A 26,579-nucleotide genomic window follows, 5' to 3' on the forward strand; every position below is an offset into this window, starting at 1 on the left:
AGTGATCTGATTTTTTTAGCCAATTCCCGAGGTGACTCTTAGGCCCATTAAAGTTTGAAAATAACTGCTATGGGAACCAGACAGGGGGTTGGGGAGAAATCGTGGTAAGCTTATCTAGACAGAAAGAGTCTTAAAAGTTTTTAACATTGGTATCTCCTGAGCTCTATTGATTTTTAGGTGGAGCTATGTCTGATCCTTCTTAAGCTTTTACTGACTCATTTCTTGTGATTCTGCCCTGAAAGTCAGACTAGAACATAGCCAGATTAAGAGGCAGGTCAATGCGACATCTGTATGGGACATCAGTCTAAGACTGTCACTAAAACGTCACTGACAGTAAGTGGAGAATACCGTATTTACAACTCAACTGCACATGAGTTGGAAGGAATATTCGGATGAGTTGCTTTGGGAGCAAAATTCCAAGAAGCTTGTCCAAATACTAATAAAAATAACAACAATAATGATAATAATGATGATGATGATAATAATAATAGTCCATGGCCTGCCAAGGAAGTTGAGTGTGGTCAACTGTAAGGCTGCATGGAATATCTGAGGTTTGGGCCAGAGCTGAATGGTCTGGATGAGAGAACAGGTGAGGGCCCAGCCTGTGGCCTTCCACCCCTGCTTCACCACCTATATAATCAATCATGTCTATAAATAAATGGACCAACAGATACTCAAATTATAACAGATTTAAGAGGTACCCCACTTGTAACCCTCCCAGGAAACCTGTCTATTTCAGGGTGGCCGGTCAGAACTGTCCAATTCTTTCATTTTCCATTTTAATCCTCGGGAATTTTTCTCCCAGGTCCCCATCCCCTTCTCTCCAAAGTCAGCCTCTCAGACTTTAGAGACCACAGGATTCGTGCATTAAAAATAGAAACAGAAGCCAATGAAGCCCCTAAAACCTCAAATAGGAGTTATTTGCATCTCTGAAGAAACTTCTGCCGAGCTTGACAAGCAACCAGAGGTAACAGAAGTCTTCTGGCTTCACACAGAAGTCATCCCAGACAGTTCCCTAGTGCCTTTACCCGCGCCTCACGGCGGCCTTTGAACCCAGCATACAACCCAGAGTGAACTTGCTTGATGTCCCTCCACTTGCAAAGATTTATCTCCTCTCCTCCACCTAGTCGAGCAAGAAGTCAGTTATTTTCTGCTGCTCTGCCTTCCTCCACCAAAGAGGACAACATAAAATACAAACTCTTCAAATTCACAGAAATATTGAATACTCACCTCCGTGGTTTTCAGGCCACAAAATCCTGTGTCATTTTTTTCCCTGTTGTCTGACGCTGCCCTTTATGCTGCTTCAGTGCATGTGTGAGAGGCGAGGCCAGCCTGTGACAACATGGGAAACATAGTACTCTCCCTTGGGAGTAGTCATTTAACTGTGTTTTTGCATGAATTTCCCCCACATAATTATTTTTATGGGATATTAGCAGATGGTGTATTCTTCACTTGCCCAATACTGCTGAACTATCTAAAATACATGAGCTCTTATCACTGAGTTCTATTTAGGAATTTCCTAAGTTTCTGTTTCAAGATGGAAGCCTAAGCATGTGTTGCTACTTCCATATTCTTTCAAGTTTACATTGAGATTACACATACACACACACACACACTCACACACACACACACACACCCTATAACAGAGCGGGGGAAAAGAAATAGATACCATCAGTAACTCTTAAATTTTGGAGACTGTCGGGAGGATACAATATAGTCTTTACCTGATTCATAGAGAAAAATGAGAAGAAACCACAGCCCAAGGCACCAGAGTTAAACATCGGTCTTCTCAGAGGAGCCCAGAGAAGGTCCACGTTAGTGTCCCCAAGTGCAAGCATGGGCCAGAGGTCATCTTCGAGGTTTTTATTGAAGAACTGCATTTTAAAGCCTATGGCAGTAGGTCCTTTTCTCTTCAAGAGAGCTGCTGGCAGTCACGGCTTTTATATTCAGGCTAAAGCCTGGAAACTGCTTTCTAGAGAAAGTAGTTGATCTGTTACTACAAGAAATGGGTGATCTATTGTCATTGCTTTGTAACAAACCACTCTGAAATTTAATAGTTAAAAATCATTATGTATTATCATCTCTCATCTTCCTGTGGGTTGACTGGGCTCAGCTCGATGGTCTGTCTCTCGTGGGTGAGCAGGGAGATGGAGCTATCTGAAGGTTTCCTCATTCATGTCTGGTGCCTGGCACAAGCCATCCAAGTGGCTTGGGTATCTGGGGCCTGGCCTGGTGTCTGTCTCTCCAAACAACCTCTCCACGTGGCTAGCGCTGGCTTCCTCACAGCATGGTCGTCTTCTGGGAGTTGGACTTCTTACATGCCACCTCTGACTTTCCCCAGAGCCCATGCTCTAAGAAACAGGAAGTGACAGCTGGCCCAGGCCCAGAACTGATTATGTCCCTTCAGTTAATATTCTATGGATCGATGTCATTATAGATCCCTACAGACTCAAGGAAAGTGGGGATCAAACTGCACCTTTCAGGGGGAGAAGTGAGCAAATGACTTACATCCATCCTACCCTAGAAGAGCTCCTGGCGAGGGTGTTGGAGACTGCCAGAGAAACAGCAAAACTGAAGCACTCAAAGGCTCCATGCTCAGAGAGCTTTGCACTGACAGTTATGGGGGTCCCTACCCTGCTTTCATATTCCTGGTCCCCAAACATGAAAAGAGAGCCCGCCTATAATTATGCTTGCTGACTGAAACCTCACATTTGGTCCTTCTATTTAAGAAAAAGGCCTGTTATGAAAGAGACATATACAACTGCTGAGGAAAGGCACACCAATTGTCTGCACATATCAAAGTAGCCTGTCATTAAAAAGAAACAAAAAAAAAGCTCTTGCAAACAAAGATTGCAAGGTATTTAAAAAACTCAGAAGCATGAAAGAGAAAGAAAAGGACCATTAAACACAAACTAAATAATCCCAGAGGAGGGAAAAAAGAGATAATTCAGGAAATAGATGAGAACTATTTAAAAACATTCTGATTTCTGCCTACAGGTTTGGGCAGATACTGTAACCACAAATTAAGAGAAGTCTCTTTTGAAAAGGTACCAATCAGAGAGTAAGAAAGAATGTTCCAAAATGAAGATATTACTGCAAAAGTAAAGATTTCACTAGATAGGTTGAATAATAAATTGGACAAAGATTAAGATGAGGTTTTTGATCTGGGAAGTAAAATCAAAGGAATCTCTCAGAACTGGGAGCAAAAAGATAAATAAAATATATGGGAAAAGTTAGGAAACACAAATGTCAAATCTAGGAGGCCTGACAGCAATCTAGTAGATGTCTTAGAAGGAGAGAACAGAAGCATAAGAAGATAAAACATAATCACAGACATTAAAGAAAAAAATAAAACTCCCTGAACTGAGAGTAGACGTGACTCTTAATATTGAGCATCTCCTGAGTATGGAGAAGGATAAATGAGAAAATAACTCACATATAGATGTATCATGCTGAAATTTCCTAAATCAAAGCATTAAGTGAATGTCCTTAAAGCTTCCAGAGAGAAAAGAGAGGTCGCGCCCAGGGAAAGATGAGCAGACTAATATGCACTTCTGAGCAGCGACACTGAGTTATGTTAGAGGAGCAATATATTCAAACTTCTAAGAAGACACTACTTTGGATCTGGAATTCTATACCCAGCTAAGCTATCAATAAAATGCAGAGATTAGAAAAGAAAAGAAGATGTTTATGGCCAAACAAGGATGCAGCAAGTATATCACCTGTATTTCTAATATGTGAAGAGATGGCTTACCAAAGTCCTCCTACAAAATGCAGAGCAACTATGGGAGGAAGGCCAGCATGAAACACACATTGTGGATGCAGCTGAGCATCATTCAGAAGTAAAGGAAGCAAGAAAGACATTAACAGACAGTACATTGGACTGGAGTGCTTGGAAATTATACAGAAAAGATGGATAAATATGATGACCCAAACTTTTAAAAGTTTACAACAACACAAATAAGCTTGAAATATACATAGCAAACCAGAAAAATATTTGCACCCCATATAACAAAGGACTAATATTCTTAGTGTGGAAAGTGCTTTTTAAGACAATTTTAAAAATGGAATAGAAATAGAAAAATGGGCAAATATCATGAATGGGCAAGTCACAAAGGAAAGAAAGAAATGAAACCAGATAAAAGGTGTCTGGGATGTAGTGAATGTTTGAGTTCCCCCCCTGAAATACACGTATTGAAATCCTAACCCCCAACATGATGGAATTAAAACGTGGGGCCTTTGGGAGAGAATGAAGTCAGGAAGGCGGATACCCATGATGGGATCTGCATCCTTAAAAAGGAGACTCCACCAACAAGGACCTACTGTATAGCACAGGGAACTATACTCAGTATTTTGTGCTAAGCTATAAGGGAAAAGGATCTGAAAAAGAATATATATATATATATATATATATATATATATATATATATATGAATGAATCACTTTGGTATGTACTTGAAACTAACACAACATTATAAATCAACTATATTTTGATTTTAAAAAATTATTATTAAAAAAAAGGAGACCTCAGGGAGCTCTCTCCCACTTCTTCACTAGTGAGGACACAGTGAGAAGACAGCTATCCATAAACCAGGAAGCCGGCTCTCACCAGACACCGAATCTGCCAGCACCTTGATCTTAGACTTCTCAGTCTCCAGAACGGTGAGAAAAAACATTTGTTGTTCAAGCCACCCAGTGGATGGTATTTTTGTTTAGCAGCCCAAACAGACTAAGAGTGACAGCCTCTGGATTTCCCGCAGGGCTGCTCCTCCCTAGAAATTCGGCCTGAAAAGAATGATTCCACTCACTCCCCAGGGCCCACGTGGATGGGTGGGTCAGGAGTGCAGGTGGCGGGGGGGGGGGGGGGTGGGGGGGGCGGGAATGTTGACTTTTCAAGGGAGACCGTGCTTACAGGTAGAGGGCAGGGTACTTTTTTTTTTTTTTAAACAGTTACCATGTGTGAAACTTCGGAGAAAGAGAAGTTAGGCTAAGGGAAATTTTTAGGGAGTTTATTCTGCTAAGTACGTATGTATGTTTAATAATTATCACGTTTGTTCCTCATTATGACCTCCTGAAAAAAACAGCTTGCTTAGCAGTAGGACATTGGTGAGTTCTGAACAGCAATCAGCTTTATTTTTCCCATTTGTGCTCCAACCACACTCTGCCCTTTTCCTCGGCCACAACGTGGGCCAATTGTATCACTTTCTGGTTGCTTTGGGTTATCAAAATTCCATCTGGTTTAAGGCTTTACTCAAATCTCCTATTTTAAATTCATAATCAGCTTTTGAGTCCTCATCGTGGTTAGTGGGAAGGGGTCTACTCTTTCACTCTTGTCTTGCAGTGCAGGGTAGGGCCATGGTCTCCTTCTGGGTTCTCTTCTCCCCACTACGTTTCCGGGGTTCATTCCTCTAGGAAGACAGAGAAGAAGGAGAGGGACATTGGAGTTGACTTTACCTAACTGTGAAGCCACCTGGTCTCGCTGGGTCCACCTCATTCTGTCTGGTGTTTTTTGGTCTCCAGAAATGTGCTGGCATCTGTGTAGATGCAGGTGACGTCTTCTTGGGATAGTGCGCAACTTCATCACAGCCTCTGCAGTCACCCACCTCTTCCTTGTTTCCCTTTGCACCTGCCAGTGGTCCACACCCTCAGCCTCTCTCCTGATGATGTCGGGTGGCCTCGGCCTGCAGCGGCTTGAAGCAGGATTTCAGCTCCCAGAGACTGAAGTCAGGCCGGGCAGTGAGAGCGCTGAATCCTAGCCGCTAGACCAATGGCCCTGGCCTGTACGGCTTTGCAGAAATGAATTCCCACAAAGACGGAAAACAGTAAACAAGTAAAGTGTTTATTAGGAGGAAAAAGAGTACGTGTGGATAGACACACGGGCGGCCTCAGGGAGAGAGAGTCGCGCCCTTGTGGTGGTTGGAATAACTTTTACGGGTCATTTTTTCCGGGTTTCCTTTGGCCAACCACCTTGCTTTGCCTGGTTTTGAGTCTGTATTTGGTTCATCTCAGGGTCTTCCCATGTGTGCAGGCGCATCTCTTAGCCAAGATGGATTCTAGAGAAGAGGCCTATGGGTAGGTTGGCATCACTTACTATGGGGTGGCGCCCCCTCCCTTTTTGACCTCCAAGGAACCTTTCTGCACATGTGTACTCGGGAAGGTCTCCTTGACTTCGAGAATGAGGAACATGTGGTCTTTTATGTCTTATCTGGACAGGGCTCAGCTTCTCCTCCCTCCTGCTGTTTTGGAGTATCTGCCCACAGGGGACGAACTGCTGCTCAGCCTGGGGCCCATCTATCTCCTGCCTTACTGATGGGTATCGCTGCGCTTGCCTGGTTGAGCTCTGAGCACGTCCTCAGGGCTTGCCTACTCTGCTAACTTAGGCAGTCCTCTGTGTGATGCCCTGGGATGGCTAAGTGCCTCTTCTCGTTCTTGGAGGTCCCTGGAGTTCCAGGGTGCAGCCCCTCCATCCTCTGGTAGGCACACTAGACCACAGTCCCCACTGCCCGTCTGCTGAGGGCTTCTCCCGCAAGCTTCCTTCCTTTAGAAATGCCCATAGAAGGGGGTGTCTGTCAGTGAGCTCATATCACTCCCAGGGACATGGTCACCTTCTCCCAAGAATCGTCTCATGGTGCCCTGCTCCGAGGGTGGCATCCAGCCCGGGAGTAGCACGCCTGTCTCTCCTTCCTGCTGGGACTGGCGATCTCTCCTAGTGATGCTTTTGGAGACCTCTTCCCCGCCTCTCAATGGGTTTTTTGGTTTTTTTCGAGTAGGGAGGGAATAAGCTCCCTGCCCCCACGAGAAGAAGTAACGCCGCCCCCCCCCACACCTCCTACACAGACACTCCTTCAAAACTCTGACCATTTTCCTGCCCATCCCTTTTTGCTACACCTCCCGCTCACACACTTCAGTGCATGAGAGCTTCCAGCTTTGCCGGATGAATCTCCAAACCACAGGACATCCCCCAGCTCCCAGGCTGGGTCCCACCTGCCAGTCCCACCTCGCAGCTACCCACTGGTTTTGCCAGGGATTTCTAAAGCAGGCTGTGGTGATGCAGAAGAGAAAAGCCACACCCGCCTCTGAAACGTCGGAATACTTTCTTGACTACGGCCATTCATACACTGAAAACGGTTTCATTCAGATTTTGTTTTAGCCTCTCTTTACATGAGAGGCTAATGCTTTACATGAGAGGCTTGAAAAGACAAGAGCATTAATTAACATACGACTTGATGGAAAAACATAAATAGAAATCAAAACAGAAGTCTAACCTTTAAAGGGTTCAAATTTAAAATCTCTGAGAAAGTGAGTGATTATTTTATTGATGTAGTTTCTCCACCAGCTCTCAAAACCTGCAGGTGTTAAATTAGCTGCACAAGAATTTCTCTCTGCTTCCGAGCCTGCGGTAGAAACATGCTAATGAGAATTAGAGGAAATTAATGGGAGAGGGTCTAGGAGGCCACAGGAGAAGTTCAGCACAGCTTCCTGTGTGGTAAATTTTCAGAAAAGCTGCTGTAATTTACCATGACCCAGGAGCTTATAAGAAAAACAAAAAACAGGAAAACAAAAAATGTACAAAGCTACACCCTTAACCATTCCCTTCTCCTAACACACAATCCTAAAAAATGCTAAAGACAATGTCAGTTTCAAAAGAGCTATTGCGGGGACTTCCCTGGTGGTGCAGTGGTTAAGAATCCGCCTGCCAACGCAGGGGACACGGGTTCGAGCCTTGGTCCGGGAAGATACCACATGCCGTGGAGTAACTAAGCCCGTGCGCCACAACTACTGAGCCTGCGCTCTAGAGCCCGCGAGCCACAACTACTGAGCCAACGTGCCACAACTACTGAAGCCCGCATGCCTTGAGTCCATGCTGCGCAACAAGAGAAGCCACTGCAATGAGAAGCCCGTGCATCGCAATGAAGAGTAGCCTGCACTTGCCGCAACTAGAGAAAGCCTGCGTGCAGCAATGAAGACCCAACACAGACAAAAATAAATTAATTAATTAAATTAAAAAAAAAAAGAGCTATTGCCAGCCCCCGGCCCCCACAAAAACAACAACAACAATAAAACGGGAGCACTGTGAAGCAGAACCCATACCTTAGTGTCCCCAAAACTAAACAAAAGGAGAGCAAGATCGATGCCAACAGTGATGGTGATATAATTATTATGTAAATTCTGACTCCAGCAGGAAAGATGGGGCTAATGCTACATCTTTAGCAAGCAAAAGGTGTATAGTTTATTTGGTCCAAATGTCTCATTTTACAGATAAAGAACCTGAGGCCCAAGAGGTTAAGATGGCACCTAATCTTTTCTTTAACTTTTTATTTTTTTCCCTCCTCCAACTCTTACTTCTTTTTTTTTTTTTTTTTTTTAATTTTATAGCTACTTTACTTATTTATTCATTTTTGGCTGTGTTGGGTCTTCGGTTCGTGCGAGGGCTTTCTCTAGTTGTGGCAAGCGGGGGCCGCTCTTCATCGCGGTGCGGGGACCGCTCTTCATCGCGGTGCGCGGGCCTTTCACTATCGCGGCCCCTCCCGTTGCGGGGCACAGGCTCCAGACGCGCAGGCTCAGTAGTTGTGGCTCACGGGCCCAGCTGCTCCGTGGCATGTGGGATCTTCCCAGACCAGGGCTCGAACCCGTGTCCCCTGCATTAGCAGGCAGATTCTCAACCACTGCGCCACCAGGGAAGCCCCTTTTTATTTTGTATTGGAGTATAGCCAGTTAACTATGTTGTGATAGTTTCAGGTGCACAGAGGAGCAACTCGGCCATACATATACCTGTATCCATTCTCCCCCAAACTCCCCTCCCGTCCAGGCTGCCACATAACATTGAGCAGAGTTCCCTGTGCTATAGAGTAGGTACTTGTTGGTTATCCCTTTTAAATATAGCCGTGTGTACATGTCAATCCCAAACTCCCTAACTATCCCTTCCCTCCACCCTTCCCCGCCGGTAACCATAAATTCATTCTCTAAGTCTGTGAGTCCGTTTCTGTTTTGTAAATACGTTCATGTGTATCATTTCTTTTTAGATTCTGCATACAAGTGATATCATACGATATTTCTCTTTCTCCGTCTGACTTACTTCACTCAGTATGACAGTCTCTAGGTAGGATGGTACCTAGTCTTAATGGACTTGAATTCATGCCTAGATGTCAAATCTACTAAGTTACATTGATACAGACATTGACAGGGATATTAATATTAGCTCTGAAACTGGTCCACGGATGTCAATGACCAAAACAGTTGTGTAAAAAAATTAATGATCAGGGACTTCCCTGGTGGTCCAGTGGTTCAGACTCCACGCTCCCAAAGCAGGGGGCCTGGGTTCGATCCCTGGTCAGGGAACTAGATCCCACGTGCATGCCACAACTAAAAGAGCCTGCATGTGGCAATGAAGATTCCACATGCAGCAACTAAGACCCGGCACAGCCAAATAAATAAATATTTAAAAAAAGAATTAATGAGCAGAAACTTCAATTAAATAGAGTTGGGAGACCAGAAGGGGGTGCTCTCAAGCCCTGTGAGGACAGCAGAGCCCAAGAGGAAGAAGAAAGACTCTTCTTTCCTGGCCAGGACTCAATGACAAGCCTTGAAAAACTCTTTGTTTACTATCACCCTCCCAACTTCCTTTCCCTTCTATAAAAGCGTTCTCCTCTCCTTGCTGTACAGGTCCTTACAGGCGGCTTGCCATGGTTGCAGACCCCGAACTGCAATTTTCTGCTGACCCTGAATAAACCCATCTTTGCTAGAGAACTATCTGGCTGTCTCTTTGTTTCAGGTCAACAGCGGTGACCTAATCTGAAGGCCAGCACTCATTTCATTACTAGTATTCTACTAAATTTGATCTGGCGAACATTCATTGAACACATACCATCCTAGGCACTGTCACTGACGCAGAATTCATGGTTTCAGCAAGGGAAGCAAATGACCGGTATTCAAACAAGTACATACAAGCCAAGGTGATACATGATAAGCAAAGCTGCCATAGGAACAAAGATAAAGAAGCAATTAATTCCACCGCAGGCAAAGGAGGGTGGGGAGGCTTTCAGGAAACAATGGAGAAGAGTAGCTTTTTTTTTTTTCCAGTGGAGATGAGTACCAAACTGTTCCTAAAAGACAAGGTATTCATCAAGAAAAAGTGGGATGGGAATTCCCGGGCGGTCCAGTGGTTAGGACTCCATGCTTTCACTGCCAAGGGCACAGGTTCCATCCCTGGTTGGGGAACTAAGATCCTGCAGGGCAGGCAGCATGGCAAAACATTTTTTTTTAATTAAAAAAAGAAAAAACTGGGAAGAGTGGGAAAGCATGAACAAAAATAGAGTCCTAACACAGGGAGTCTGGGAAATGGGAAGTGAGTCCAGTTGACAGAAAGGCTGGAAACTCAGCTGGAGCTAAGCTGGATTTGTATGACTTTCGGCACCACGCTGGTGATTTTGTACTTTATTTTGGTGAATAATGGAGAGGCAGTGGAGGATTTTTTTTTAGAATGAGTGAGATTGGATTTCTGTTTTAGAAGATGATTCTGTTGGTATTCCAAAGGATGGCTGGGAGGGTGGAGAATCTAAAGGCAGGAAGATCAATGAACCAGCAACTGAAATAGTAGAAGAGAGAAATAAATGCCTCACCAAAGCCTGCTGGTGGGGATGCAGAGGAGGGCTGGGCTCTGAGCCACGTGTCCAAAGTAGAACTGATAGGACCCCTGAGGATTGCATATGATCACCGGGCAGCTCAGACTTTCCGTGACAGCACCCACGATGCGATGTTTAAAGGAATGTTCACAGTGACGATGAAGCCAAACCCCCTTCCTCTCTGTGTTCCAGCGTTGGCTGCGGGTCTGCCTTTTGAACGTCAAACTTGTTTCTGCTTCTGCTTTGCCCTCAACCTGGCATGCTCAGCTCCACATTATTATAGAGCGGGATCTTCATCCTTCAGGTACTGTTAAAGGCTGGATTGTGTTCTCCCAAAATTCATAAGTTGAAGTCCTGACACCTACTGCATCAGAATGTGACCTTATTGGGAAACAGAGTCATTGCAGACGCAGTTAATTAAATTAGGATGAGGCCATACTGGGTTAGGGTGGGCCCCTAATGCAATGTGACTGGTGTCCTTATAAAAAGGGGAAATTGGGAGATAGATGTGCACACAGGGAGAATGCCATGTGAAGATGAAGGCAGAGGTCGGGGTGACACCTCTTCAAGCCAAAGAATGGCAAAGCTGGACAGCAAACCACCAGAAGCTAGGAGAGAGGCATGGACCAGATTCTCCTCCACGGCCCTCAGAGGGAAACAACTCTGCCAACTTCTTGATCTTGGACTTCTGGCCCCCAGAACTGTGAGACGATACATTTCTGTTATTTAACCCTCACACCCAGTCTGTGGTACTTTGTCATGGCAGCTCCAGGAAACAAATACAAGTCTCAATTCAAACTACAACTCCTGGGCGAGGTTGACCACGCAATATAAAATAGTGCCTGCCCCCATCACATTCCTTGGCTTTATTGTTTTCACAACATTTAACATTACCTTAAGTTATCTTGTTAATGTATTTATTTATTCGTTTTTGTCTATTCCTCCCACCCAGCCACACTGTGCTCTGCCATCCTTGGAATGTAGGGTCCTTGACACTGGGGGATGTTTCTTGGACTTCGCTGTGTCTCCAGATTTTAGAACCATCTGGCAATAGCGGACAATCAATACATGTTTCGTTGAACGGATGAATAAACAGACAAACGTCAGTCGTGACATTAAAGCCCACTCTAATGTCAATTACAAGTCAAGTATTCTCATTTGCCCTCCGCATAGTGCGAAATCTGGGATGTCTGTCTTCTAGGGCAGAATCATCTGGAGGCTCCTTCACTCAAATGTCTGGGCTGGGATGACCTGCAGAGCAGTGCTGCCACCGGAACACCTGCATGGGCCTCTCCAGGTGACTCGGCTTCCACACAGCAGGGCTGCCTTAGCTCAGCTGGACTTAGAAGGCAGCCTAGACGCCAAATGCGAGTGCTCCAGAGAACAAGCTGGAAACTGCATCGCCCTTTAAAGTCACACAATGTTGACTTCACTGTACTCGCACTGCAAAGCAGCCATAAGCCCATCCACATTGAAGGAGGGAGGGGACACAGACCCCAGCTCTTGAAGGCATGGAGGCAAGATTATATTAGAGAGGAGGATACGGGATGAGAGATATTGTGTCACAGCTATTTTGGGAAAATAGAGTTTGCCACAGATTCCAATTCAAAGCCTGATTCTTGGGTCTTCCTCCAAGAGATTCTGATTTGTGCATCTCAGTTCAAGACTGGAAAACCTTTGGGGCATCCTGGGAATGCATTTTTTTTTTTTTAATTTTTAAAATTTTTTTAATTTTTTAAATTTTTTTTTTAAGGAATGCATATTTTTAACAAGCATTTCAGGTGTTTCTGATGCTAAGATCCACAGCCCCACTGCCTAACAACTCTACTTAGGGCCTGTCGAAAGCCTCTCGACAGCTGGATTTAAATGCACAAGCCAGTTCACTGTTGTGCTCTCCCCAAGAATAGAAAATATAGACATACAAGAAGCTGAAATGCCGGGGCTCCTAAATCCATAAAAACAAGATTTTAATATAACAATAGATATACTGAGATAAAAAATGACTATATTGACATGTAAATTTTAAAATAGCTTTGGTGAGATATTGCAGAATGTAAAAACCTAAACCAAATGCTATGCTCTTACTAATGCAACTGTGCTCAATTCCTGCCTAATGAAATCCTCCTAGCCCTAAATTAGGAATTTATAGGAAATCCCTTTCCAATATCACAGACTTTCTTGGGGTGTACTTGTGCCTTCTGTAATTGCTGTGAGTGCTTTAAAAACCCCTCCAGTTGCCATTTTTTTAGAATAGCGACCCCAATTCTCACCTTAGCTTTTGGGTTAATACTGGTTTTTCTTGTTATTGTTCTCTGATTCATATGCACCCCCTATCCTTTGGACAGAGTTAAGATACCACAAACCAAGACCTCATTAATTACAGTTCTTAGGATTATCTTGTTCTGAATTTGGGTTTTTCTGTAACAGGTTACAAACCGATCCCAAATCACTTGCAGGCCTTTTGTGAGAAATTACAATGGCTTGCCTCACATAAAATTTTTTTAAGTGCTGTTAATTCCCTGAAAAGGTTTGAATCCGATTTCTTTCCAGAAAGTGTCTTTGAATTGATTACTCGCTGCCCACCTCCCACCAGTCTTAATCTTGTAAACATAACCTGGATACAGCAGTGAAGCCCTTAAGATTTAGAGTGGATTCCTTGCAGTTTGGTAAGAGCGCGGGGCTGTGTACAAGCATTTCCTGACACAGGTTGTCAGGAGACTCAGAGGTAGATCCAAAGAGCTCCGTAAGGTCAGAGCTAGGGAAGGAAAGGAACCGGGTCAGTTCTGAGGCAAGTGGAGGGAGGGGGATACAGGATCAGGGACCTGCCACACGCTAGAGGCCAGGAGAGGCAGAGCTGAGCTGATGATGGCTGTTAGCAGAAGTAAAGCAAAGCCGGGGAGAATGAGAACAGATCCAGGTAGCCAGGAAAGTGACAAGCGGTCCTTCTGTGGGTAAGAAGCCTTTGGCCTATGGGCCCCCTGTCTTTAGGAAGTAGCTGGGAAGCCCCCGACGGTACAGGGTGACTGGGACCCTGTCGCTGCTGGTGCAGGCTCAGAGCACGTGGGTGTTGGGACCCTGTCTCTGCAGAGCCACCTTGGCCGGGTGTTCTTGGGCTGTCCTGGGTGACTCAACACCAGTTGGCCAGACTCACAGCCCAAACTTTTCCCTCATCCTCCCCTTTGGCTCCCAGAACTATGGACTCAGGAAGGAGGGATCCTCATGGGTTTTTTTTTTTTGAGGGGGGGGCGTCGGTGGGGAGAGAACCCCTGAGTCACCCGCAGGATGCTGCCCTTTAGGAAGTTAATTAGGACTTCGGCTGTTTATGCTAATGACTGTCATCGTGATTACTGTAGAGATTACTTACAGCTCTGCGAGGAACACTTTCGGCAAATCTGTGTTGTTTTCCTCTTGATTGTGGCAGCCTTCCTCGCCTTCCTCTCTTCTTTTTGAAGAAGCCTCACCCACCTGCTTTCCACCTTCTGCTTCTCTTCTTCTATTTCCTCCTTTTCTCCGCCCTTCCCTGTTTAGAATAACCAAGTCACAGAACATTAGGGACAACGGGAAGTCGAACCAAGACCACCTCGTCAAACCTCGAGCCTTTACACCTGAGCAAACTGCATCCAGAGACAGGAGGCGACAGCTGTGGCCAGGCGGCTGGCTTGGGACAGATCCGAGCGGAATACCCAGCAGTCCTGGGGCCATCCGATATTCCATTTGCTGCTTCAAACAGCTGCATCTTCCTGTTTTCCTTTTTTCTCACTGCCTGCCTTCCTCCCTCCTCTTTCTCACTCTAAGAAAGATGCGTAAGCCCCTGAGAGCTCCCAGAACAAGAAAAGCTATGTGTCTGTAGTGAGAAGGGCTTGTAAGGGGCAAGAACTGCAGGCCAGAAACAGCCATCCGAGGTCTCTATGGGCTCCGTGCCCAAACGTGTCCCAACAGAGACCCACACCTCCCTTCCCCTCTGGCACGGAGCCCTGGAGGGGTCATTCTGACTCGCAAAGTGAAAATTGGTTGCTCGGTGATGGCTCAGGCCAGGAGCCACTGAATCCCAACTGTCAGCCACTGACTTTATTGCAAATAGCAACTTTTCTGCTGGAAATGAAGCTGCTGATGAAACGCTGGTTTCCAGCCGAGGGCCTCCGACTGCGTGTGAACTGTTTGCAGGCAAGCACACTGCAAGGTTGGCCCTTTCCTAGTCATTTATTTTTCCTGTCTTTGCCTAGGTCATGGTTGATGCTGGAGAGCGTCCTGGGAATTCACCCCTACAGACCAGGGTCACAGAAGTCCCAGCCTCTGCCGTTCCTTCTCTGTATGGTGTACAATGAGAAACTCCTAAAATGCTTGAATTCAAAGGAAGCCCAGCAATCATCTCATGCCCTATTATTTCACAGATGATGAAACTGAGACCTAGATAAATTAGGGTCCCGCATTTAGTGACAAAGTAGAAAGCGGGGGAAGCATGGAAGGAGGGACTATGTTTGTTGAACCCCTAGTATGTGCCAGGCTTAAAACTTGTAATCTCATTAAATTTTCAAGTGAGGGCTTTTAAAAAGGAAGGGCACTGGTGTTCTGCAAGGATGCAGGGCTTGAGCAATGTTACCCAGGGTAAAGCAGAGGAGCCAGTGGGAGGAAGGCTGTATGGTCTCCCTCCAAAGCCCCCGCTGATTCCTTGTTCCACAGCCTGGCAAAATCCTGAAAGTGCCCTCCAGCAGATATGCAAGTACTTAAGAGGTGGAGGAGAAAGAAAGACCTTCCCTAGGCGGGACAGGACCTCCACCCCAGCCCTGCCGGGCAACTGCTTCTGCCCTCTTGCTCTGATTCTCCTCCACACACACAGCCCACTAAGGCGTATTTACCGCAAGCCTTAGATGGACTGTCAGGCAACACTTCCTGAGATCCCTGTAGCTGTGCCCACCAGCTCAGGGGCGGCATTCAACTCCGTATCACTATTATAAATGCCTATTTGTTGCTTCCCCAGCAAAGCTGTGCTGCTAAAGATGGTGAGAGATTCACTTGGGTTTACCAAAAAGGAAATTAGTCTGGAACCATCAATATGGGTTGGGTCTACCCCAAAGCCCTTTTCAAAGACAGGAGGATTACAATGTTGGTATTTACATTTCTGCCTCTGCCTCTCCAGCAAATGGGATTCCTTGGTCATAAAAATGTTCCTATTTTTAGGTCTCTTGATTCTTTGTCTTTAGGGTTCAGTGTTAATTTTGTTTATTGTAGTCATTATTACTCTTCAGCTTTCTGTGTCTCCATGGGTCTAATACTTGCACAATTTATCAGAATCAACCCAATAATACTTATTTATGTGATTTTTTTTTGGATAATGTCTGTCTCCCTCATCAAAATGTAAGTTGGGATGATGTCAAATATTTTCACCATTATACTCCAAGCCCCTGGTACAGTGCCTGGTATATAGTAGGTGCTCAGTGAACACTTCTTGAATGATTGGACAGACAAATGAGTAAATGAATGAAATAATGATTTATTTTTCATCTGTCAAAATGGGAATATGAGAAAACTTTACATTTTGCAATTGTTTTAGAATGAGGAATAAAATGCTTTAAAAAGTACCCTCATTTAACTATTTGGTCTTAAATTTTACACTCATATTTTTTCAAGTTATATACAAGGCATCATAGTTTAGTGGAAAAAGCACTGGAGATCAGGGTACAGACTCCGAGATGTTGTTTTGGGTGCCCTATGACAAGCTTCTTCACCTCCCAGGCCCACAGTTTATCCCTTTGTAAGTCAAGGGTGTTGGAGTCCAAGAGCTCCTTATTCTTTTCTAGTCTAATACTCTGAATTTTATATGAAACTGTGACCCTGTTAGATCAAGAGAATGGATGCTATACACTTTCTCAGACATAACAGTAATACATTTTGCTTCTAGGCTGCACTGCCAGATTCCTGTGAAAAGGAAGAACTCAGGACCTTGCTTATGACTGAGTTCTTACCATTGACTTTTTGTGATTGGATGTGTTCCTTCCCTCAGTCCTCATCCATTGCCATGGGGGACAGGAAGTACTCACACCCCACATCATGTTTGCCATGCACAGTTGGTCCTGCCTCACCCACCGCTCAGACTCTTCCAGGTTTTTCTAGGGAGCCTGGTGGAGTTGATGTGTTGTAACTAGCTTGCCCTTCTGACCCCCTTACCTTATCTGTACAGACAGAGAAAGGCGGGAGTGAGTGGGAATGGGAATCCTACAAAAGTTAGAACATTGTTTCTAAAAGTGTCTTCCAGGAAATGTTTGTCCAATAAGAGACTCCATCAAATGGTTACCACTGTCAGTGATGTCTGGGAAATGCAGCCCACCAGAGCCACTTCCTGGAAATTTGCGATGCACCCAGCCTATTTGAGTGTCTGAGTACTGACACAGTAAATAAACCTCTTAATCTTTATTTAATCCTGTTTTCATAATATATTTGATCACAGAAGCCTCTTTTTGCTCATCACCCTTATTCACAGCTCACAAAACTCTTCCTTGTCACCCCTTTATGGGAGACACTGAGATCCTAAAGGAAGGGAAATGGCCAAGGCTGGCCCAGCGGCTAGTCTGGAAAGAAGATAAAGTTTGCGTAAAATGCACTCCTATCTCACTGTCTGGACCCCTCTCATCTCCCAGGGTCAGAGTCCTCCTTGTTCTCTCTTTCAACATCAAACCACCAGATTCTGCTCGCCACTGCCTCATTTCATCCAAACGAGGGTTGGATTAGTGGCTGCACGTGTTAACTCATGCTGTAGCCATCGGTCTGAGCAGGGGACTTAGCCACCCCCCAGGGAGACAGGATGCCACATCAAAGGACATTTAAGTCCCTATTTGTGAAAAATACTGCTGAAGAAGAGAATGTCAAACCAAAGACAAATAAGAACCTATACCTGAAAATGATGTATTTCAGAATCAAGGACAAATTATTAAGAAATAATTAGGCATTTTCAATAGAGTATAAGAAGTCATGATTTCTCTGACACGTAGTTAAGATATCCTTAAGGAGAGAATGGACTAAATGAAAAGAGAGCAGGATAAGATGAAAAAGGAGATGGACAAATATGGCAATGAAGGTAATATTTTAGCAGCAGTCAAAGAAAAAAGTAAACTGATCCTGCGGAAAATCATATAAGTGACATAGAGATTAATGGAGAAGTTCCTCAAGAATGGAGAGGAAATTGGGGGAAAATTCCAATTAGCGAGATAATAATGAGAAAGGAGGGTGTAAAATCAGCATACAGATAATTATTATTCTTTAAGTAGAAAATAGTACAATTTAACTAGAAGCAATAACCAATGATACAGTAGAAGAAACTCTTCTTGAGATGAAGAACGACCTGTGTACACATAGTGAAAGCTTCATGGCACAGTGAAAATGTGCATGTCTTGTTTTAAATACCCAGAAAAAAGAATTAGTCAAAATAATAACATATAGTCCAACTTCTTAGATGTAACCACTGTTAACATTTTGGTGTATCCTTCTGGCCTTTGCCCATTTCATAGCCTACTTGGCTACATGAGTATTTTGAAAGAGTTTTTGAAAATTCTATTATGTGAAACAGATAAAAATAAAGACTTATGTCTCTGCTCAGACCACTAAAAAAGAATCAGTGTTTTCTTGGGGACCAGCATGGGAGGGGTGGTGGCTAGGGGAATTAGAATGAAAGATACTTGAAAATGAGGGGCCTCAGGGTTGGGGCCCTTGATCAACTGCTCCTCCTCTCTTTGGGTATTTCCTTCCAAAAGCAACTTAGAAATTTTGGATTTTGTTCTAGAAAGTATGGACCCACAACCATTGATCAGTTTTGTTTATAAAAGAGAAGAAAACCACAACATTGTGGGGTTACTCGGCCAGTTGTAGGATTGACTGATTTGTAATTATTTGTTGGAATGTCAGTGTCTTGATCATGTGTCTCCTTGGCTATCTTTAGGAAAAGCACTGACAGCTCCACGTGTGGAGTGGTTCAGAAATCTACTTGTCTTAAGGTAGGAGGCAGCATGGAGTGAAGTCTAAAGACCCCTTTCTGTTCTATTAGCTCGTGTCTCCATAGTGCCACTGCATCCACTTCTAGCCATTCATTCTAGTGTTTCATCACCATAATTAACATCGCTGTGTGGAAATAACAAGCATGTAGGAAACCAGGGGAGAGAGAACTCAGATACTAACGAGCACAACAATTACAATAATGATAAACCTACTGTCATTCCAACTATTGATCTTCACGTCACACAGCTGTTGATTTTGCAAACGAGCAGGAGGAAGGAAAAAATCTGTTATAATCCTACCACCCATTTAATTACTATAACTTTCAAGTGTATGTCCTTTGAAGCCTTATGCTGTCCATATGTTCAACATGACTTTGATCATATGCTATAGTTTAAATTGTATAGACTTATTATTTGAAATGCCCCCTGTTTTCTGATATGAAAAGTAGATACTCACTGTAGACAATTTCGGAAAGTACAAAAATACAATGAAGAAAATTTTAAAACAATCTGAATGTCCATCACTTAGACATAACATTGCTAGCATAACATTGTCTAGCATCACTAGACATAACATTGCTAGACAATTTCGGAAAGTACAAAAATACAATGAAGAAAATTTTAAAACAATCTGAATGTCCATCACTTAGACATAACATTGCTAGCATTGGGTGAATATCCTATAGTATTAAAAATCTTCATTGTCTTTCTTGATCATAACAGGTTTATAATCATATTGTAATAATTCAAACAAGAAAAATATATAAAGTAGAAAGTGAAGTCCCTTGCTATACACCCTCCCCAAAATGACCACTGATAATAGTTTTCTGTCTGTTCTCCTGGAATTTTTCCTAAGCATAGACATATGTGTATGTTTCTTTACTAATTTTTCATAAAATTTGATTATAGTATATATTCACTTCTCCCATCTTCTTTTTGTATTTAGCACCATGATATGGCAACACTATTATTTATTTTACAAAGGTTCCAATTGATTCATATTTAGGTTTCTTCCCATATTTCTGTTACCAACAAACCTGCAAGATTTTACCTGTGTCTTTTCACACTTGCTTAAGTACCTGTGTAGAAACCATAAGGTCAAAAGGCTCACAATTTTTAAATGTTGATAAAATGTACATTTTTAATCTGAAAATATATTGCCTTCAAAAGGAGAGTTCCAGCCCCACTCTCACCAACAATGTATGAGATTGCCTGTTTGCACAATAATGAATATTTTAAAGTATTTTTAATATTTGAAAATAGGATCACTGAAGAATCTTAGTGTTATTTTAATTTGCATTGATTTCATGACTGGTGAGGCAGTGTATCTTATGTTTATGGTCATTTTCACTTATTCTGTAATTGCTATTCTTACTCTTTTCCCACTTTCTTTTGTACTGTTTCCTGTTGTCTTATTTACGTGTAGAAACACTCTATAGATGTCAACCTCAATATTAAGTTTTAAATAAACATAAAATTTCCACTCAAGTTCCTGGACAATGAAAATATCAGCATATTGCTTTATGGATAATTTGTTTTTTGGTAGTGAAAAGTAGAGATTTTTGATTTAGTAGTTCTGGTGTGATGTGCTAAATGAGTAAATAATTTAACGAACAAATGGCATGACAAAACAATACCAGATACCATTGTAAATGATCCACAAACTTGTCAAGAATTGTGAGGTGGAAAATATGGCAAAAGAGAAAACATCCTTTCTGGAAAAATACATCTCCAAGAATGAGAGTACTTTCTAAAGAAAGCTCTGTAGAGCCAAATTTCCCCCACAGGATTCAGAATCCACCTGAACGTAAAGACTCGAATTCCTAATTCAGGAACTAGATTGAGTAAGGAAACACTTTCAAGCCCCTTTTATACTGTAACAGGATTAGCGGTCGGGGGAAGGGACAGACCCTAACCCCCTACGCACACGCGCGCGCACGCGCACACACACACACACACACACACACTGGGGCAAGGATGAGAACTCAGTGTCCCCTTAGATGCAGAACTTGAGTTTCTAACCCAGAGTAAAGATATTGAAGACGGAAGAAAGGCATTTCTACTATTTTCAAGTAGACAGACCCAGCCATGGCATCACACAGGTGGTCAGCCAAGACTACTCTCAATCCCTTACGAGAAGCCCTGAGGCACAGGGAAGTTTTCTCCAGTGGTGTCAATAGGGTTGACTGCCAAACTTGGACGGCTTTTTTGCTATCTTCATAGGCATTTCAGTGAGGAAGTTAGAGCGATTGTTCAGGGCTGCCACCCAGAGCCATCTAATTTTTTGAGAGGCAGGGAGAATGAAGCTTGTGTAGGTGCCCACGTGTCTACGTAGGGAGGTGTCTGTGTGAACTTGCAATTAAAGCATAAAAAATATTCAGAAAAGCACACAACGATAGAGATCAATTAATTTCACAAACTTCACACAGCAATGTAACCAGCACTCAAATCAGGAAACAGAATATCACCAGCACCCCAGAAGTCTCACCTTCCTGACTGCTAACACCATTAATGAGTTTTGCCTGTTTTTGACTTCCATATAAATAAAATTATATATATATATATATATATATATATATATATAGGTTTGGCTTCCACTCAACATTAAGCTTGTGAGATGCATCTCTATTGTGCACATAGTGGTAATTTGCTCATTCTCATCACTGTATAGTATTCCATTGTGTGAATGTACTACTATTTTTTTTTAAACATCTTTATTAGAGTATAACTGCTTTACAGTGTTGTGTTAGTTTCTGCTGTATAGCAAAGTGAATCAGCTATATGCTGATTTAAAAAAAAAAAAAAAAGATCAATAGACTTAGAAGAATACGCCAAACAGGTTTCCCAGTCCCAGACTAGAAAAAGGTACCATGGGTCTGGACCAAACAGATAGGAGCTGAGCCATTCAGAAGGGACTGTGCATCCTATGCCTGAGGGAGCCCCATCTGTCCCCAGTACCAGAGTGGCGTGTGAGAGCTGAGTCACCACCTGAAGATCTTCCCTTCCCATTCCTGTGAGAACCAAACACCCGTGTGCCACAGAGCTGTGACAGTTTCCATCTCTTTGCCATCCTGTGAGTAATTTTCACAGACAGCTGCCAGAACATTGTCTGCTGACTAGGAGTGATGTCCAGCTGCATTTTGACACTCTGTACAGTCTTCCTGCACTTTGCTATGTGGACAGTCCTCTTAGAATGACCCAGGACTCTTGGAAGCTCTTTAAGATGAAGATGATGGTGGTTTAGACAAATAAAGGAATGATGGTGGTTTAGAAGCCAAACCCTATATTCTTAGTTAAAGTGGGGCTGAATTTGGACCAATCTAAGATTCATCCCTACTCTTCCCAGGAATAAAACACTCATCACATCTTCTTAGACTTCTTCATATCCCTTGAATCGTCCAATCCAAGGAATTGTGGATTTAGATGACCCTCGATAGAATATATTTTTGTTGGGCTTAATAGTATATGTTTGAAATTTAATTGTGCTCTGCCTATGGAATCAATGGGCCACATGATCATTACTGATTATGTTCTGATACTTAGTTCCTAAATCAACTCTGGCCAGGCTAGAAGCAACAGATGTCTCTGTATCTTTGGTTTCAGGTACTGAGGTTTCCATGTTAAGAAACATAATTACTTTTTTAAATGAAGAAACCAAACTTTAGAAATCCTCCCCAAACACAGCAGGTAGTGATTGGTAGTGATATGTGCCTTCAACTCCCAGATTAGGGCATATGTGGAGAAAATGAAACACAGCACATAGTTAAGTGATTAAGAACTCTGACTTTGAAGTTTGACACTTTTTACCTATAAGACATTGAATAATTCATTAACTTCTCTATCCCTCAGTTTTTGTCATTTGTGCAATGGGGATAATAAAGTTTCTATCACAAAGAGTTGTTCTGAAATTCATGAGATGGTGTCTGTAAAGGGCTTAGAAAAGTCTGTAGCACAGAAAAAATAATCAATATATAGTGGTTATAATTCTGGAGAGTTGAGCCACGCTATAACTTTCGAAACCTAAACCATCATCATTTATTCAACTGAAGCCGTGAAGGTTATCTGGCCGGAAAGCTAGAACTATGAACCACTGGGTGGCGGGACTTCCTTGCAGAGGCTAGGACAAAGGAAGGTGTGGAGAGCAGTTGGAAGACCACCCTGTGAATCAAAATCTAAAAGTGCAAGTCCAGCCTCCTCTCTTTAGAGCCACAGCAAGTCTGGGCCATGGCCAAGCGGCTCTGGACAGGAGAAGCAGTCACTGTGCTGGACCCACCGCCATGTTGGAAGGCCTACAGAGGAGGTGACCTAGGCCGGTGAGCATCCTGGCACTTCCCTGGGGAGAGATGAGTGACCTGCGGCTGGGCGTGAGCTTCTGGCAGGCAGCAGACTGCAGAAATATAGCCTGAATAATTTCAGGCTTGTTAACACCAGCTGCTATGGCCATCTACTCTTGGTCAGCTGGAGAGGACTCCTAGGTTACTGACACCACAGGGACCTTTTAGAAAGTTATTTTCCTGCTGTATAGTGATCCCCACGCTATGGAAAGGACCTCCATGAAGCGATAGCCACTGTCTTCCTTGGTTAGAAGGAGGCAGTCATTTATGTGTTGCGGTTTGGGGTATGCTGCAAGGATTGCCCACCCCTTAAAGCCTTCAGTTTCCCTCAATTCCTTACCATCTAGCCACTATATCTGCTCCTACGTGTCCTATATTTCCAACAAGTCTGTCATTACTTTGAGTGAAAGGATAAAAATAGGGACTTAGTTCTCAGAGGTCACAGTTCAATAAGCTTCCTTGCTATTTCCTCATCTAGGAGTAGTGTACCTCTAAGCTTCTTCGTTTATGCACTCTCTCTCTTCCCCAAGCTCTTCATCATTTAGTCATTCAAAATATATTTTCTGAGGGTATCCTATATGCCAGATGCTGAAGATATGGTGGTGACCAAGACAGACGGGGCCCCTGCTCTCATGGACCATATATTCTAGAGCGAGGAGAATGAAACATGTCAGTGTATGACTAAGATCAGTTTGGATGGTGAGAGGGGCAGTGTGGAGCCGTGGATACAAGCTGGGTCTCTAGGCTATGACTGCTGAGGTTCAATTCCCAGCAACTTCGCTTGTTAGTTGGGTGACCTGGGTCAGTTACTTAACCATTACAGAATGGGTCCTGATTTGTGAAATGGGGATTCTAATAGGATCCCTCTGCTACGAAGCATAGGAGTTGAGACTTAAATGTTCCCCAGGAGGCAGCCACATGAAGACGGCGTGGAACAATTTGATCAGTGGGAACAGCAAGTACGAATGTCCTGTGATGGAAACAAACAAGCTTAAAGGATTCTCGTTACTAAAGGAAGGCCTGTGTGTCTGGCATATACTGAGAAAGGGTAGAAGTGATAAAAGATGGGATCCGGCAAGGAGGCAGGCACCAGATCGTGAGGATTCATAGGCCACGTTGAGAACTTTGGATTTTATTCTAATTAATTAGGCTTTAACCTCTGCCTGGAGTGATTTCTCCTCACCTGGCACATTTTCGAAAAAGAACGTACTGAAATCCTATTCATCTTTCAAACTCTGTTCTAATGTCGTGTTTTCTGTAAAGTCCCATACCCACCAGAAAAATCAGTTCCTCCCTGGCACTTTGATCATCCTATTCTCTGTGTACATGCTTGTCTCCTATATTCATTTTGAGTGCCTGAGGTCAGGGATTGAGTCCCATTCACTTCAGAAACACCTATCAAAGTGCGTGGCACAAATAAATATTCTTTGGATGACTGAGAGGATGAATGATATCAGCTTGGGTCCTTTAGTCGGATTTGCTAATTGAAAATCTGGACCCAAAAGGAACAATCTATAGCTCAGGTAGATTTCACCTGGAGCAAAAAGAGACCCTGAAAACAACAGGAAGAATGAGAGGACGCAGACGGGAGGCGGCTTGTAATGGGACTCCGTGTACTTTGACAGAGGCCATACCTGTTTTCCTCAGTTCTAACCCTCGCTCTTATTGTGTGAGCTTGGGAAATTACTCAACAAAAATTACTCAGTGAAAACCACCATGCTCCATTTATCCGGAAGGTAGACTTCTGACACCCTAATCTCTTTAATGTGGACAACACAAGACAAGATAAAAACCCAAAATGAAAACGAAACCCAATAAACCAAAAACTCAAAATAGAAGTTAAAGGAAAACAATCTTAGCCCAAAGAAGTAATCATAAAACCCAAGACCTCAGAGCAAGAGTGACTTCAGGTAATAGCCTATTTATTTCCTTTTCTTCCTTCCTTCCTCTCACCTTCTTCCCCAAATATTTACCGAGCACCTATCAACTGTCCAACACGGAGATGCTGCTGGGGCAAAAGCAGTAAACATGACAGACGTGTCCCTGTTCTCAGGGAATTTCTTTCCCTTTTCCCTCCTGCCTCACTGCCTCCCTGCCCTCCTCCTAACCTGCCTTTCTTCCTTGCATGCTTCCTTTAGTTATTGTAGTAAGAAAAGGCAACAGATCCTGAAATCAAAGTTTTAGAGTTCAAATTCTGACTGTGCCAATTAGTAATTGCCCTCTCCCCCCAATTTTGAAATCACTCTGTCAAACCTTGCCCCAGGTATAAGAAGTCATTAGGAAAGCATAAAAGAGGAGGAAACCAGAGGACTGGAGGTCTAGGCTGAGGTCTCGGCTCTGGTATTTTGACCTTGGGCAGGTCACGTGACTTTTCCGTCTCTCCATCTCTAAGGGGCAGCTACTGTCCTTTTCAACATTCTCTGTCTCTGGGATAAGTCAGCTAATATCCCCGCCTCCAGTGCTGGGGTATTTGATACGACTGGCAGATGCCACATCTACCAGCCTGTTACAACACCTCCAGGGAAAGAGCTTTAAAGATTTTCACAAAAAAACAGATCTTTTTCATTTCTCTGATGAAGAGATTGACTTTAAAGCCAGGAAGAGAGAACTATGTGCAATTTGATGGGATTCAGAACATCAAAGGCAGTTGAGTTGGTGTTTGGAACAATCTCTCAGGTCAAATCTAATTTTATCTGAGCTCATGTTACCAAGCTCTGGTAATTGCTCCCAGCAAAACTGCCAATTCCTTGTTATAAGGCCGTGAGCACGACTGCTGCAGGGCCTCCAGTAGAGGGTCCAGCTGATGGCTTTTGTCTTTGTTGCTCTGGGGGCTGAGGCAATGGGCTAGATTTCAATCTTGGGAGTTATAGGCGGACAAAACAGAAAGGACACTGGACTTGAAGGCAGGACCTCTGTCTTCAAATTGTGGCTCTACCACAGAGCCCCAGAGATTCTACTTCCCAAGGACTTTTCCACTTGAACTCGACACTCTTGTGTACTGGTTTCCTGAAGACTTTGTGATGGAAGAGGGATGGAGAGAAGTTTGGGGTTGTGGAGAATGGGGTGCTACCTAGGGTGGGCAAAGTTGACAGAGGCTCAAATGGCACAAAGGCTCTGCACACAGCGATTCCCCTGACTTAGAGAAAGGGTTTGAGCCTGTAAGTGAGGGGTCACTGAGAATTGCAGGAAGCTGCCGGTGTTGGGCATGGCAACATAACTGGGGAGAAAGGACCTGCAATGGTTAATTTTATGTGTCAACTTGACTGGGTCACAGGGTGACCAGACATTTGGTCAAATTTATTCTGGATGTTTCTGTGAGGGTGTTTTTGGATGAAAATAACATTTAAATAAGTAGAATGTATAAAGCAGATTGCCCTCCCTAATGTTGGTGGGCCTCGTCCAATCAGTTGAATGTCTAAATAGAACAAAAAGCTGACCCTTCCCCGAGTGAGAGAGAATTCTCCTGCTTGATACGTTGAACTGGGTCATCTGCTCTTCCTGGTCCTACAGCAGCCTGATGGCCTTCAGAGTTGAACTGCGACATCGGCTCTGCAGATTTTGGACTTAGCCTCCATAATTGCATGAGCAATTTTTATTATTCTTTATAATAAAGCTTAAAAAATAATTTCCTATTGATT

At 43.5% G+C, this 26,579-nt stretch overlaps 1 long non-coding RNA gene across 1 annotated transcript in view; it reads right to left on the bottom strand.

The window, feature by feature from the left end:
- LOC130705936 (uncharacterized) overlaps positions 1–26,579 on the bottom strand; it is a 58,360-nt gene that overhangs the window by 10,694 nt on the left and 21,087 nt on the right. The window contains exon 3 of the long non-coding RNA XR_009006333.1: positions 13,987–14,142. This is a non-coding gene — a long non-coding RNA (uncharacterized LOC130705936). The remainder of the gene's footprint in view (positions 1–13,986; positions 14,143–26,579) is intronic.

The sequence above is a fragment of the Balaenoptera acutorostrata genome, chromosome 20 (genome assembly GCF_949987535.1).
Source record: "Balaenoptera acutorostrata chromosome 20, mBalAcu1.1, whole genome shotgun sequence".
In the NCBI taxonomy this organism is placed as follows: domain Eukaryota; kingdom Metazoa; phylum Chordata; class Mammalia; order Artiodactyla; family Balaenopteridae; genus Balaenoptera; species Balaenoptera acutorostrata.